At 36.0% G+C, this 13,002-nt stretch overlaps 1 protein-coding gene across 1 annotated transcript in view; it reads left to right on the forward strand.

Moving 5' to 3' along the window:
- The window catches only part of LOC106130546 (LIM homeobox transcription factor 1-beta), a 36,609-nt gene that overhangs the window by 9,617 nt on the left and 13,990 nt on the right, over nt 1-13,002 (forward strand). The window lies entirely within an intron of this gene.

The following is a 13,002-nucleotide window of genomic DNA, read 5'->3' on the forward strand; positions in this document are numbered from 1 at the left end:
GAAATACTGTCCTAGTTTTCTAAACCTAAGCCTCTCTTGCCCCGCTTTTATTTTGCTGACATTGCTCTCTTCATTTTGTTTGGTCGGCGGCATTCTCAATGTAAGTCCATTTCTCAGTTACGATTCTACAATAACCCAATAATGATGCAACATATAGTTGTTGTAATTTTATTTCATTTTGAAGTCACCATTATCATCCTGGTTGTTGTCGTTGACGTACCGCAGACTCTTTAAATAAAGAAACCAAATTTAATAAGTCTTTAAAATATTTTACGGGCAGATAGCCCAGGGCAAAAAATAGTGTTACATTATTTTTGTTGTTTGTCTTGGCTCATCCAGACATTCTATATCAATGTCACCAATACCTACAGTTCAGCCTACATAAAGCTCAGACGGTGCTTATTGCATGTACCGTGGGTACATAAAGAGGACGCTGTGTTCTAAAGCAATAACGCTAGAACGAACAGCAATCTGTTGTACGCGATCTGCGGTCCTGTGTACTCGCTGAGGCTTTGCAGTTTGCGCGCCAATGACAATGAAAACATGTTGGCAGCGTGTATGTCGCAGTTAATTCCAAAAATTGATCACATCATGATCTGTCCGAAATGCAGGCATTTCACGTGAAGTCAGGCTAGCAGCGGCTCGATACGCATGCAAACGGAATAGTTCATGATCTAAATATTGCTTGGGCTTTTGCAGTTTATCAACTTCTGAGAAGGATCATACTGTTATTTCAAAATGTGGCAATATTATATGTGCAAACTAATAAGAAAATTTTACACAAGAATAGAAAAGGAAATATTCGGATGGTTTGGACTATGGAGAGAATTTATAAAAATAGGTTGACAAAAAAATTGGTCTACAAGCAGAATATAAATGGAAACGTTCCAGAACTTAGACGAACAAATCGGGGACGAAGAAAGACAAGCGTACCGAAGAAGCTCTATGAATGTGGATGAAGCGTAAGAAGTAAGTATACAGGGATAGTGGAAAGTAGTAAGATGTAGTTTCTGCCTTGGAAGGCAGAGTGCCCGGAGTGGACTCCGGGAAAGAGGCTTGGTTTTATATTGAATTTCAAGACTAGCTCGTGTAAATGGTCATCTGCGCTCTGACCCTTGACGTTTGACTGGGTAAGTAGTAAGTACCAAACCACATGATATTTATAAAGTTCCCCGCTGTTACCCAACTGTGAACCAATTGGTCAAGTGACGGATCTTAACAGAAAATAATATCGCCTATATCCAGCGTTTAAGAAATTTGGCATGTAGATTCTTAATTTTATCTTCCTAATTCCTAATTATATCTTAAAGCCAAATAGTTGAACGTGGCCTATCAGTCTTTTCAAGATTGTTGGCTCTGTCTTCCCCACAAGGGATATAGACGTGACCATAAGTAAGCTCTGTCTACCATAAGTAAGGTATGATTCCTAATCTGATCTAGTAGCACTAAAATGACTCCCGAAATTTCAACGGGCCAGAATCAAAAGCCTTTAGTGACCGATATTTCAGCGCTTCTCCGTGAGAATACGAGTGATCCAAGTGCTGGCAGTTCGTTCGTTCAAAGAATCTCTTTTGCAGTGCAGAGAGGCAATGCTGCCAGCTTCCTGCGCACCCTGCCTTGCGGCGAGGCGTTGCAATCTCTATTTTATTTAATTCTATATCTCTTACGGCGAGGGAACACATCGTGAGGAAACCTGCATATTCAGGCAACTAGTTGTGTAACCATATGATCCTATACGGGTTTTCCTATTAGGAGGCAGGCTTATGCAGGAGAACTGCAAAGGTTACGGAGGTAGACGGGAGTCGCTTTGTGTGAAAACTTAAACTTGACTCAGCCAATCCAGGATCCAAGTCAAGAGCTTACTTATTTTATTTGGTATAATACAGATTTTATTTACTTGATGAATTACGAGGAATTTACAGTAAAAAGTTATCAATAATAAACTATCTCTGGTAACTGTGTACATTTCTGTGCAATAAAGGGGAACATAAAAAGGAAATAAATATCGCAACTCGTCTCAACAAAAAATACTGGCACGTATTGGCAAAAAGTTTCCTTGTTTAATATTGTTGTTGCTCGATCATGATTACAACATCTCCGTAACATCGCTTTCAAAACTTGGTGTTCAGGTAATCATGTAAGTTATCTTGTCGAGTTTAGATGTTACCAAGATTTACGAAAGTATAATAATAGGTGACTGCCGGCTAAAGTAATCGAGATATATCCAAACATATAAATAAGACAATTATTGTAATTTATTTTTTAGGGACTGACCAATGTCAGAACTTGAAAGATACAGCTACAATATCGATATATACCTACCTACAATAATATAACTTCTTCTTCTCTCCTCCTCTTTGCCAGAGAGGAGGTAGGGACTATACTTTTTTAAATTAATATTTAATTATGCCAAACACATGAATTCTGCCATGGTTAGGTAATATTTTAATGAGTTGCGAATCGAATAAAAATTCAACTTGGTATTTTTTCTCATAAGTTTACTTACATTTTAATTTAACCGGGTCCTTCTTACGAGTATTTCCAGCTTGTTATTATAGGCTCTACACCGCCGGCATTTCACAAAAATGCGTTGTTTTACCTAAATCCGAGCGAACGATTTTTGTGAAACGGCAAATGGGAGAGGATATTTGCCATCTAGTATCTAAGTAACGGCGTTGTATACTTACAATATACTACGTCTTAATTTTTCAATTTTGTGCGCCGTCTTTTTTATTGAGTCTGTGAAATACCCCACAGGGTTAAAGCTGGTCTTATTGCGCGAGGGGTGGCACCGCGGGGGTTATCTCTTAATACCCTAATAATAAAATCGCGCCCTGGTCGTATAGACCTTTCTGTTTGCTCACGCTGTTTGCATTATATAGCCATCGGCCAGTGTTTAAACATGTCAAAAATCTTACGAATTCCTCTCATTAAACGTTGGTACAATACACGTATTTTCTATTTCATATTTCAATTGTTTTGCACTCTCTCGTGTTTTTTTTACCCTAGGACTGTGAAAGTGTCGGTAAGGTGCCCGGTTAAACTGCGTGATGCGCATAAAGGTACAGGTCTAAATTCCACCCAGGTCATGTACCAATGACTATTTTCCAAGTTATGTGCATTTTGTTTGAGTACTAACCGGTGCTGTTATGATGAGGGAAAACACCGTGAGGAAACCTGCACATGCTGGCAATTGGATTTGTAACCATGATCAATCCAATACGGTCTAGGTAAACCTGAAAAGTTTGCGGAGGTTAGATAAAAGTCGCTTTGTGTAAAAACCTGATTCACCCAATCTAGGATTCATAGTCTTGGGTATTCATATTATTCATAACTCCCGAGTAGCGAGGATGCAACCGGGATTAAAGCTAGGAAAAAGAAAACCTCTAAGTGTGAAAAACTTTTTTAGTACAAGTATTTGTTAGAAAATAAAGCATCATTAAGGTTTAACAATATATAACACACTAGCTGTGACCGCGACTTCGTCCGCGTGGAATAGTTATTTTGGACATCATCGAAGCCGTCAATGATGCAAAAATTTCTTTGCTCCTTATATTTGCAGCGTGATGTTATATAGCCTAAAAACTGATGTTATAATATAAAACGTGATGTTATATACATATAAAAGGAAGCCTTCCTCGATAAATGATCTATTAAACGCAAAAAGAATTTCTCAATTCGAACTAGTAGTTCCTGAGATTAACGCTTTCAAACAAACAAACAAACAAACTATTTCAGCTTTATAATACTAGTAAAGATGAATCAAACGGTCACTAATTGAATCTCGTTGTAAAAATAAATGAAAAAAAAAAACTATAAATATATAGGTACTGTCTGATGATTGGTGTTTTTATCTCGAACACGTAAGAAATATACATCCATACATACATAAAATCACTCCTCTTTCCCGGAGGGGTAGGCAGAGACTACCTCCTTCCACTTGCCACGTAAGAAATATTATTATTTTATTTGTAAGTCAAGTAGTGTAGCCCTTATTATGGCTTCACAGCGCCGCACTTCAGATGCCGGAGACTGCAATAAGTGGATAGAGAAAATTAGATTTTAAGACGCATCGTGTTCAAATCACGCGACAATGGCAGTTAGGAACATAACAACCTAGTAAAGAGAGTAAGTAAGAAAGCTCATAGTCGTCTGGCGTTACTTCCAGTTACGTCATCTTCATCAATCTGGAGGTTACCCGGGGTTCGTAGAAGACCACAATACTGCCCCGTAGAATGGCACGTGTGACGCCGTTTTGTCGCGCGAAAAACTATCGCTAAAAAGGGAAACAGCTGGGTAGTTATGTTTATGGTAGGCTTTTGCACGGGAACGACTTTCACCTGACCTCCGAAACCTTGCTTGAATCTTAAACACATCAATATGCAGCCTCAAAAGAACTTCTAATATAAGTTTGCCGTTTAGTCTGATAAAAGGCTATATGATTCAAAAACGCAAGCTCTGTCTACCCCGCAAGGGATAGAGCCGGGATGCTATGTATGTAAATTATCCGTCTATTTCCTATAATGAATGAATGCGGGAATGCGATAAAAAAGAACATATTTTCAGGCTCTGCCGCGTTCATTATTTTATTGTTCCCGCGAATCGGGGGCGCGCGTTTATTGGGAACGGCCCGGTTTTATAATTGGTTTCAGAGTCAGTGGGGCAATTCGCACGTTTTTTATTGAACGATATTGAATAAACTTGTTTATTTTAAGTTTCTGTCCGGCGCAAATGACAGATACATAATGCATTAAGAATTATGTTTGTCTATTGCTACTTGTATTTTGGAAAATAGAAAGGTACTTATATAATTAACCGAGCAAGCGAAGCGAGTGAGGTCTACTTATCAACTTCGGACGAAAATATATATTTTTTAATGTATGTTATGATTATATTTTGATGAAATTTAAATTGTGTGTATTGAAGCATTCAACAGAATATTTTCATTTATTTTTTTTTAAGAAATTTATAATTACAAAAAACTCTTTCTGCTCGTCTCATGGACGAGATCTGTATGAAAATCGGTTTTAGATTTTTTTATTATAAGTGATAAATTGTTAATAATTTCTCTGCTTATCTAAAAAAAAAGTAATTGTAATTAGTACCTATATTTAAAAAAAGATTTGTAATTGAAAACACAGCATCCGAATCAGAGTTCTGATCATTTTGACCAATTTTCATTAAAATTTAGAAATATTTGCCTTCGCGTATTGACTGCTCGCACAAAATAGTTTGCATACGATATCATCGCAATCATGTGTGCACTAAAATAGTAACCGATTAGTATCTCTTTCTAATCTCTCAGTGAACACCCCGGGAATCAAATCCAACACTATTTAATCGTTGGCGATCAAAGCGACCCTCTACGCCGCCCGTGTGAGCTGCGCTCGGTGCGGCGCGTGGCATAGTTTGAAAATATTGTTTTTGACCTCCAAGCGTAAAAAGGAACGCTTTTTGAAACCCTTTGTTTAGCTATTGGTCGAAGTATTCTGTGTTATATTTATTTAAGTACATGAAAATAAACATGGATGAAGTAAAGAGGCAAAAGAAGTACCAACATATATACCTAGGCATAGTGGAAAGTTCAAGCTTGACTATGCCTCCACGTAAATAGTCAAGTCAAAAGCATCGTCAAGTTTATTTTTAACTATTGTTACTACAAAAATAAAAGTAAAATGTTGAAATGTCAAAAATACAACAATCTCGGTACACTTCCCGTGGAACATTCATACCATTGTGCCTATCGGGAATGTTCTTTTTATAATCATAGAATTCGGAATACTATTAAATATTCCTATTACTATGAAAATAATTGATAACTAATAATTAACTTACTGTATTTTAGTATTATTTAGCCTTCCTCGCTGAGCCATAAAAGTGTAGACTGGCTTTCGGAATAAGGTCACTATTCATAAGATGTTTCTCACCACATTCCCATGGCCCAAGTATACGAGGAATAAATCCGGGAATATTGCACGGCGGCGAGCCAGTGTGGACTTAAAAGACTTTTCTATACGAGAAGACTGTACTTATTTGTTTAACAAGACACCCGTGTCAACATACTGTCTTGAAATAGAATTTATACATATATGACATATATGTCGGAGTGGGAAGACCTAGACGAACATACATATCTTGATCAAATTAAGGACGTCCTGGTAAAGGGTCAGGTCAAAAGTACCCCAAACCTCCGAGCTTGCATGAAGAGAGTTATGAATGTGGATGAAGCAAAGGAAATATGCAGAGATCGTGGCAAGTGGAAAGAGGTAGTCTCTGCCTACCCCTCCGGGAAAGAGGCGTGATTTTATGTATGTATGTATGACATATATATTTTCGATGCCTCATGTGGCATATATAGTTATAAGAAGATATGAAAAGCCGTCCAGCATTTTTATTTGAAACGTTATTGTACTATTGAAACTATAGGAATGAAGTCGTCTTGCTTCGCACAAAATAAGCTGTCAACTAAATCATGGCCTTCATCTTACATCTTCCTTCAGGATTATCCGATTTGACACATGATTGTCATCATAATATCATTATTAATATATCCTGGCGATGTCTGATAAATTAATTACATCGGTAAACTTGTCATCATACAAAAATATTCCGTAGCATGACCGTTAATTGAAAGAGGCTAAAAAACATACATACTTCCAATAGACGGTCATGCTTAGAAATATTTTATTACTCTTTATCTCCGTTAGATACACAAATCCAACAATCTCGAAATGACTGGAAGGTCACGTTTATTTTATAATAGCCTTTGTCTTGATTTCGCATGGACAGAGAAGCAGTTTGCGCGCACTATGCTTTTTCTAATGTGCTATTTCTTTCATGTACCTTCGTCGCATTTTACATCCTAAAAAAATTTAAAATACCTCTTACTCTGTGGTAGATAATGACCCTGCCGCTTATGCTACGAACACACTCAAATGATGATGGCATATGACAACAATAATATCACCATACGTAAAATTCAAAGCTTTACTATAGTACGTATATATACGTAAATTATCATCGTGCAACAAAAAATGTTTCCGATAATAGTGCTTACTTTTCGTTTCGTTAGATAAATAGTGCTAACTAACACACAGGTTTCGTTCGTGGAACGGGGCTCATTTGTAATTAAATTAGTGTTAGCACTGTATCAATAGCCGTTGGACAAGTGATAACATTGGAATAGTGGCCTGTTAGTTCAGGCATTCGAACACACAGAAATATGTCACGATGAGGTAAAATTTCTTGAAAAGACCTGAGTATTCAGGCAACTGGATGTAAAACAATGGCCCAAAATGGGAAAGGTTCTTCTGCAAAGATTGAGGAGATCAGACGGGAGTCGCTTCACGCCAGGATTATAGTCACAGGCGTACCTCGATAACTACATTTCAGAGAAGGTGAGGTCACCACCAGGACTCACGCCAGAAAGAAAGAAGGCAGATGAATATCGGAGAGACTTGAATTGGTCACCTTCAGCTGGATAGCGAGGCTTTGATACAAGAAAGTCCATCACTATAAAAAAATACCCAAGTTTAAAAGTTTGCCTACGACTGACATTTACAATCTGCGTAGATTGTAATATAAAACTAGCTAAGCGAGTCCTGCGACTATTTACTTTTCTCTGAAAAGGTAGAGACGTAAAGATATATCGCGTATGTAAATATGAAACTAGCTTTATGAAGGATTAAATTTTGCTGAGCAAATATTACTGGCCACTGCTGTGGCCCTTCTGTCTACAAACTGTGTATGCAGAAGAGCCAACTCAGTTTATTCTAAAGCATTTAATCTAAAACATGAAAATATCATGTAAACAAGTAAACATGTTCGAAGCTTAAAAGCATTTCAACCGACTTTAATAAAGGTTGTCATCCGACTATATTTATACAATAAACAGAGATGATTATTAAAAATAACTGTACCTACTTACCTACCCACGAGTTGCGGCATATTGATAACGTCAAGGATGATGAGAATTTGGATAAATCGAGGGAACTATTTATAGGTACAACAATTGTAAGTAATTTTGATTTTCTAATTTAATTGAATTATATTCGGCCATGTTTATTGACTTCTTTTTAAAAGGTTTAATATTGATCATTATCTTGGCGTTCATACCGGTTGGATTCCTCTTGAGGATAAATTGAACTCCGCTTTAATAATAATAGAAGCGGATAAGTCAGTTGCCTACTTAAAAGAAGTCCTACATAACTTTTTATATGCACTTAAATCTGACAACTTGGACATCTTTGATGTCTTTTACGTGCTTTTGTTCTTTAGTCGCCTCCTAAGTATTAACATAGGAGGCGACGAAGACATTTCAGCTATTAAGCTGAAAAGTGGAGACAGTCGATATAATGACTACTTTACCAATTTTACAAAGCATTCGTTATGAGGTTTCCAGGCTGGTTAAATGACTTTTTAAACTGGTTTTATATTTAAAAATAATATGCAGTGACTTTCCAGGCGCCATATCCGAGGTTAAACGATTGGCTCAGCGGTCTCAGAGAAGAAAGGAAAGATAGGTAGATATGCGGAATGTGCCTTTGAGAGGCAATCATCAACATATATTGCTTTACTGACTAAGGATCACGTACAGCCGAAATTCTACTGGTCGTTAGAAACTGAAATTTTGGCATATAGGTATGTTCCGTAGGGAGCGTAGGGTAGCACTGAGAGTAGTAAATAAGTAGCACGTTTAGCGAAATTCCCACGGGAATAAGAATTAATGGGACTTTTCGTATTACGTGGCGCAGCTTAAAATGGATTAATATTATAAATAATTAAGCTTTAACCTCCAATACTGAGCACCCAAACACTGTCATGAAATATCCTCTCAAATGATCGATTATACAATGTACTATTATTTAACTATAACACTTGATGTAGCATCGTCCACGTCCGTTAGAAATAGTATTTTAACATTTATTTTCAAACTGAAAATAAATGTTAAGTACCACATCAAACCGTCTCTTCTGCGAACAAAAACAATATCTAATCTACAACAAAATACAACTCTGTGTTTACGATGGGGGAAAACGGGTCCCTTTCGCATAAGATTCTAGCTCGTTTACTCTATACTGAATCTTAGTCGGATAGTTTAAGATATATTTTTGCTGGGAAGTGTAGAAACAGTTGGAATTTTCCGGGGCCTCGCCACGTGTGGCACACAGCCTTTATTGACGGAGGTCTGCCCCTCCCCCGCCATACAGGGTGGTAAATGAAATTCCACCTGCTTTAAATAGGCACCCCCTCTTTATTGGTATGCAAAAATGCTGTCTGTCAAGCCAAAATTCTGTATTGAAAAATGCGCAGTCGAATATTTGGTGCAATGCACTCACTGAATTTGGAAGTGTTATTATAATGAAAAGTTTAAAAAACCTACAAACTGCATCGGACTCAGTTCGAGGGGTTCCGCACCTTCTTCTTTCTGGCATTAATTCCGATTATGCCTACCCTCTCTCGAGAGGAAACCAGGTTGCACCTTTGATCATGATCCTAGATTGGATGAGTCAGGGCACGAAGCGATGTCTATTTGACCTCCGCAGCCTTTGCAGGGGAAGCCTAATCCATTTTGGATCATGATAACCCATCCAGCTACAGGAGTACGCTGAACGATGTTTCGTTCTGCATACTCCTGTAAAAGGTCAGGTCCTCAGAAAAAGGTCATTACTACGATTTGAACCTGTGCCTCCAAGGGCATAACGCATTCCGTAATGATTTGACCACTGGCACTTCATTCGAAGGGTTTTTTGCCATTTAATATTATATAATAATATAAATTAAGTATTTCAAATTATTATAAGCTATACTAAAATTATATAGACGTAAAGTTTGTAACTTTGATTATTTGTTGGTAAAGGATAATCTTCGACAATACTGAACCGATCATGCAAATTCTTTCACCATAAAAATATACCTACACTTTCTGCAGATGTTACCATGAGTGAATTCGTGGCGGGCCGTTAGTCTCATATACTACTAGAAACTTCTCTATTTTAATCAAACCAAATTTTTGGTATAATGATCACAAGACTAGTAGGCAACGTTGGTCGGCTTCATGATAAAATGTAAACCATCAAAGTGTATAACTAAACATTTTTCGTGACAACTTTTACAATCTGCGTAGGAAGAGAATCTGGTACAAACTTAAATAATTCGATACAAGACAAGCATGCAACCCAATTATCAATGATTGCCAAAAAAAAAACCCGTACGCACAAAACTCATACAAAATTATCATTTCAAAAAACGATTCATCGTCAAAAACCAAAACTACTCCACGCAAAATTCCTTTTTAATTGTATTGATGAATTCGTCGAATCGCGTTTGTATTGCCAACATGAGTGCATACTGAAGCATATTTCCTTAAAAAATAGGTTTAACCCATCAACTGGGCATTTTTCGTGATCACCTCACCGTAGGCCTGAAGTGGTGTCGGGTTGGGTGCACAATAGGACCAAAACGCATGCAGTTCTATTCATCGTTTTGAGCAATGAAAACACAATAATAATTCCATATGAATTTGGAGATGTGGAATAACCAGTGGATGCGGCATTTGTCAACATTTATTAGTTTTGGCGCGCGATTTGGTTCGCATTCTATTATTTACAATAACAATCCATAATACTCATGTTTTCAATGAACATAATTAACACAACTACAGATTTATTATCACTGTGCATATCTAGTTATTGATGAGAAATTTAAGTTTGTATTCGTCTAAGTGCGGCCTTTAGATGTGTCTGTCGGATTTTGTGCAACTTATGTTGTTTTATATGTAGACTTTTCCATGCCGATCAGGATTCGTGCCAAAAGGTGTCTTTGTCTTGACCGGGGTGTAAACGGTGCTCATCAAATTTAGTTAAGGTTTTGGCTGTAAAAGGGTCATAATTTTCTTAGTGATAGAAGTTCTTTCAAATTTACTCGTAAATAAAGATATTATGAATGAATTTAGAATGTAACTGATTTAAAAAAAAATATATTAAGTTGCCCCGGGAAAGAACTTTTAGAAGAATAAATATAATAAATCAAGGCAATCAATCAATCGTGTTGATAAGTCCTGTGTCTTATAAACGTTTATGTTCCTTTATGTGTGTTTATAATGTGAAAATAAAGTTGTAATAAGGGATTTTTACATATATTCCGTAAAATCAGACCATTCTTTATTTAATCATAACGATTGACGCATCCAAAATTGCTTACAAATTCGTACATCAAGTCTGTTTACACGACGGATGGAATAAGTACCGGTTCAATGGGAGAATTGCCCCACTTGAAATACAATGTCTGCCCACGGAACGTCGAGGCAGTATCCCACTTAACCAACTCGCCCAAATGTGCTCTTGCTTTTTTTATTGCAGGATGCCGATGCCGCGATTTTATAAAAAAAGAAACTATTTTTTTTATTCGTTCCAACCGTTCGCGCGTTTCGTAGATTTAAAATAGAGGTGAATTTTATTAGGTATTTTGAATTTAGAAAAGCTATTGTTGTGAAGTTCGGTGATTCTTGTGGAAGGTGTATACCTACCTACAAATAAATGCTTTATTGAAATCTCGGTGTCTAGATATATCTACGTAATAGTGTGACGTAATAGTATGTCGGAGTAATAAATGATTTAAAAATGATATACCTAAATATTTTTTTGTCTAATGAATTCTTTGAGTAGGTATATGATCTGAGCTAATCTACATAAATGAATATTGAGAATGTAGAATATAATAATATGCCCTATAATTGCTACTTTAATTTTACTATTACAATAAATAATACCTACTTAGAAAATACTTAGTACTTTCGCGTAAATAAGTAAAATTCTTAAGCTTAAAGTTACAAATTTAAAGTACTTCTAATGAGACGGAGTAAATTTTTTACCTCTTCAGTTTATTTTTCATTTGTAGAACATATACATATTTAAAGTCAGTAAGTAATTTACGGTTATTAAGCAATGTTACTTTTGTAATAATGTGACCATGTGAATGACCCTTTGTAGAAATATCACAAAGACAAAATCTCAGTCACATAACTAGGATTAGTTTAGGTAGGCCAAAGCTTTTCTTTTTAATCGATTAGTTTTAACTTTTGATTTCAAAAGAGTTAAATATCTATTTATTGAATCAAAGTTTAAACAATTTTTCGTATCGATTAGAGGAAAAGTTGTTAAAACTGATTAAAAAGTTGTTCGTGTGAAGTGGAAAGACAATTTGTTCAATAAAAATAGTCGTAAGTAATGACTCTTAAAAAATATTTTATTGTATTCAAATACCATTACATATAACAACAAAAATATTAAGTACCTACTTAAGTACAAACAATAACAAGAAAAAAGTTCCTAACATATTGTTATTTGTTATTTGAATTACCTACTCAGATTCCTGTTAATTACTAGGTAGATGTATTTAAAACAATGATCGACTGATTATTGCAAATATTAAATACTTAAATAAGTACTTAATTATGAAATATGTCTTTAAAATCTATAGCACCCATAATTTTTTCTCTAAAAATTAATTCTTGCAAATAATTTTAGATGTTCATGGTGCGATAATTTTAACTATTATTTTAATTAAGTTACAAATGCGAAGATAATAAGTACAAATAATATCACAAATCAGAGAATTTTTGATAAAACCTTTATTTTAGTCTCATTGAAGGCGTTTGTGGGATAAAACTTATATTGTACAATTTATGTAAATAATACAAAATGTCCACGGCGCTACGCTGGTTAAAGGTTTAAATTTGAGAAGTAAAAAATTAAATACTTGTTTTACTGCACAGTACCTGACACGATAAGATGGTACAAAATAAACAAGACCGCTTTAGCAGCGTAACACTTAACGGCTGTCTGAAAGACTTTTTCCAAACGAAAAAATACAATTTGTTACTGGCTTCGTGGGCTCCTCAGCGGTGCGGAAAAATATCATCGCTTTGGTCTGTATCTTTGGTTATGTCGACGGTGGGCGGGGCCGCCCAAAAAGGGGGGCCGTGATTGGTGGACGAAAGAA

Source organism: Amyelois transitella, chromosome Z (assembly GCF_032362555.1).
Source record: "Amyelois transitella isolate CPQ chromosome Z, ilAmyTran1.1, whole genome shotgun sequence".
In the NCBI taxonomy this organism is placed as follows: Eukaryota; Metazoa; Arthropoda; class Insecta; order Lepidoptera; family Pyralidae; genus Amyelois; species Amyelois transitella.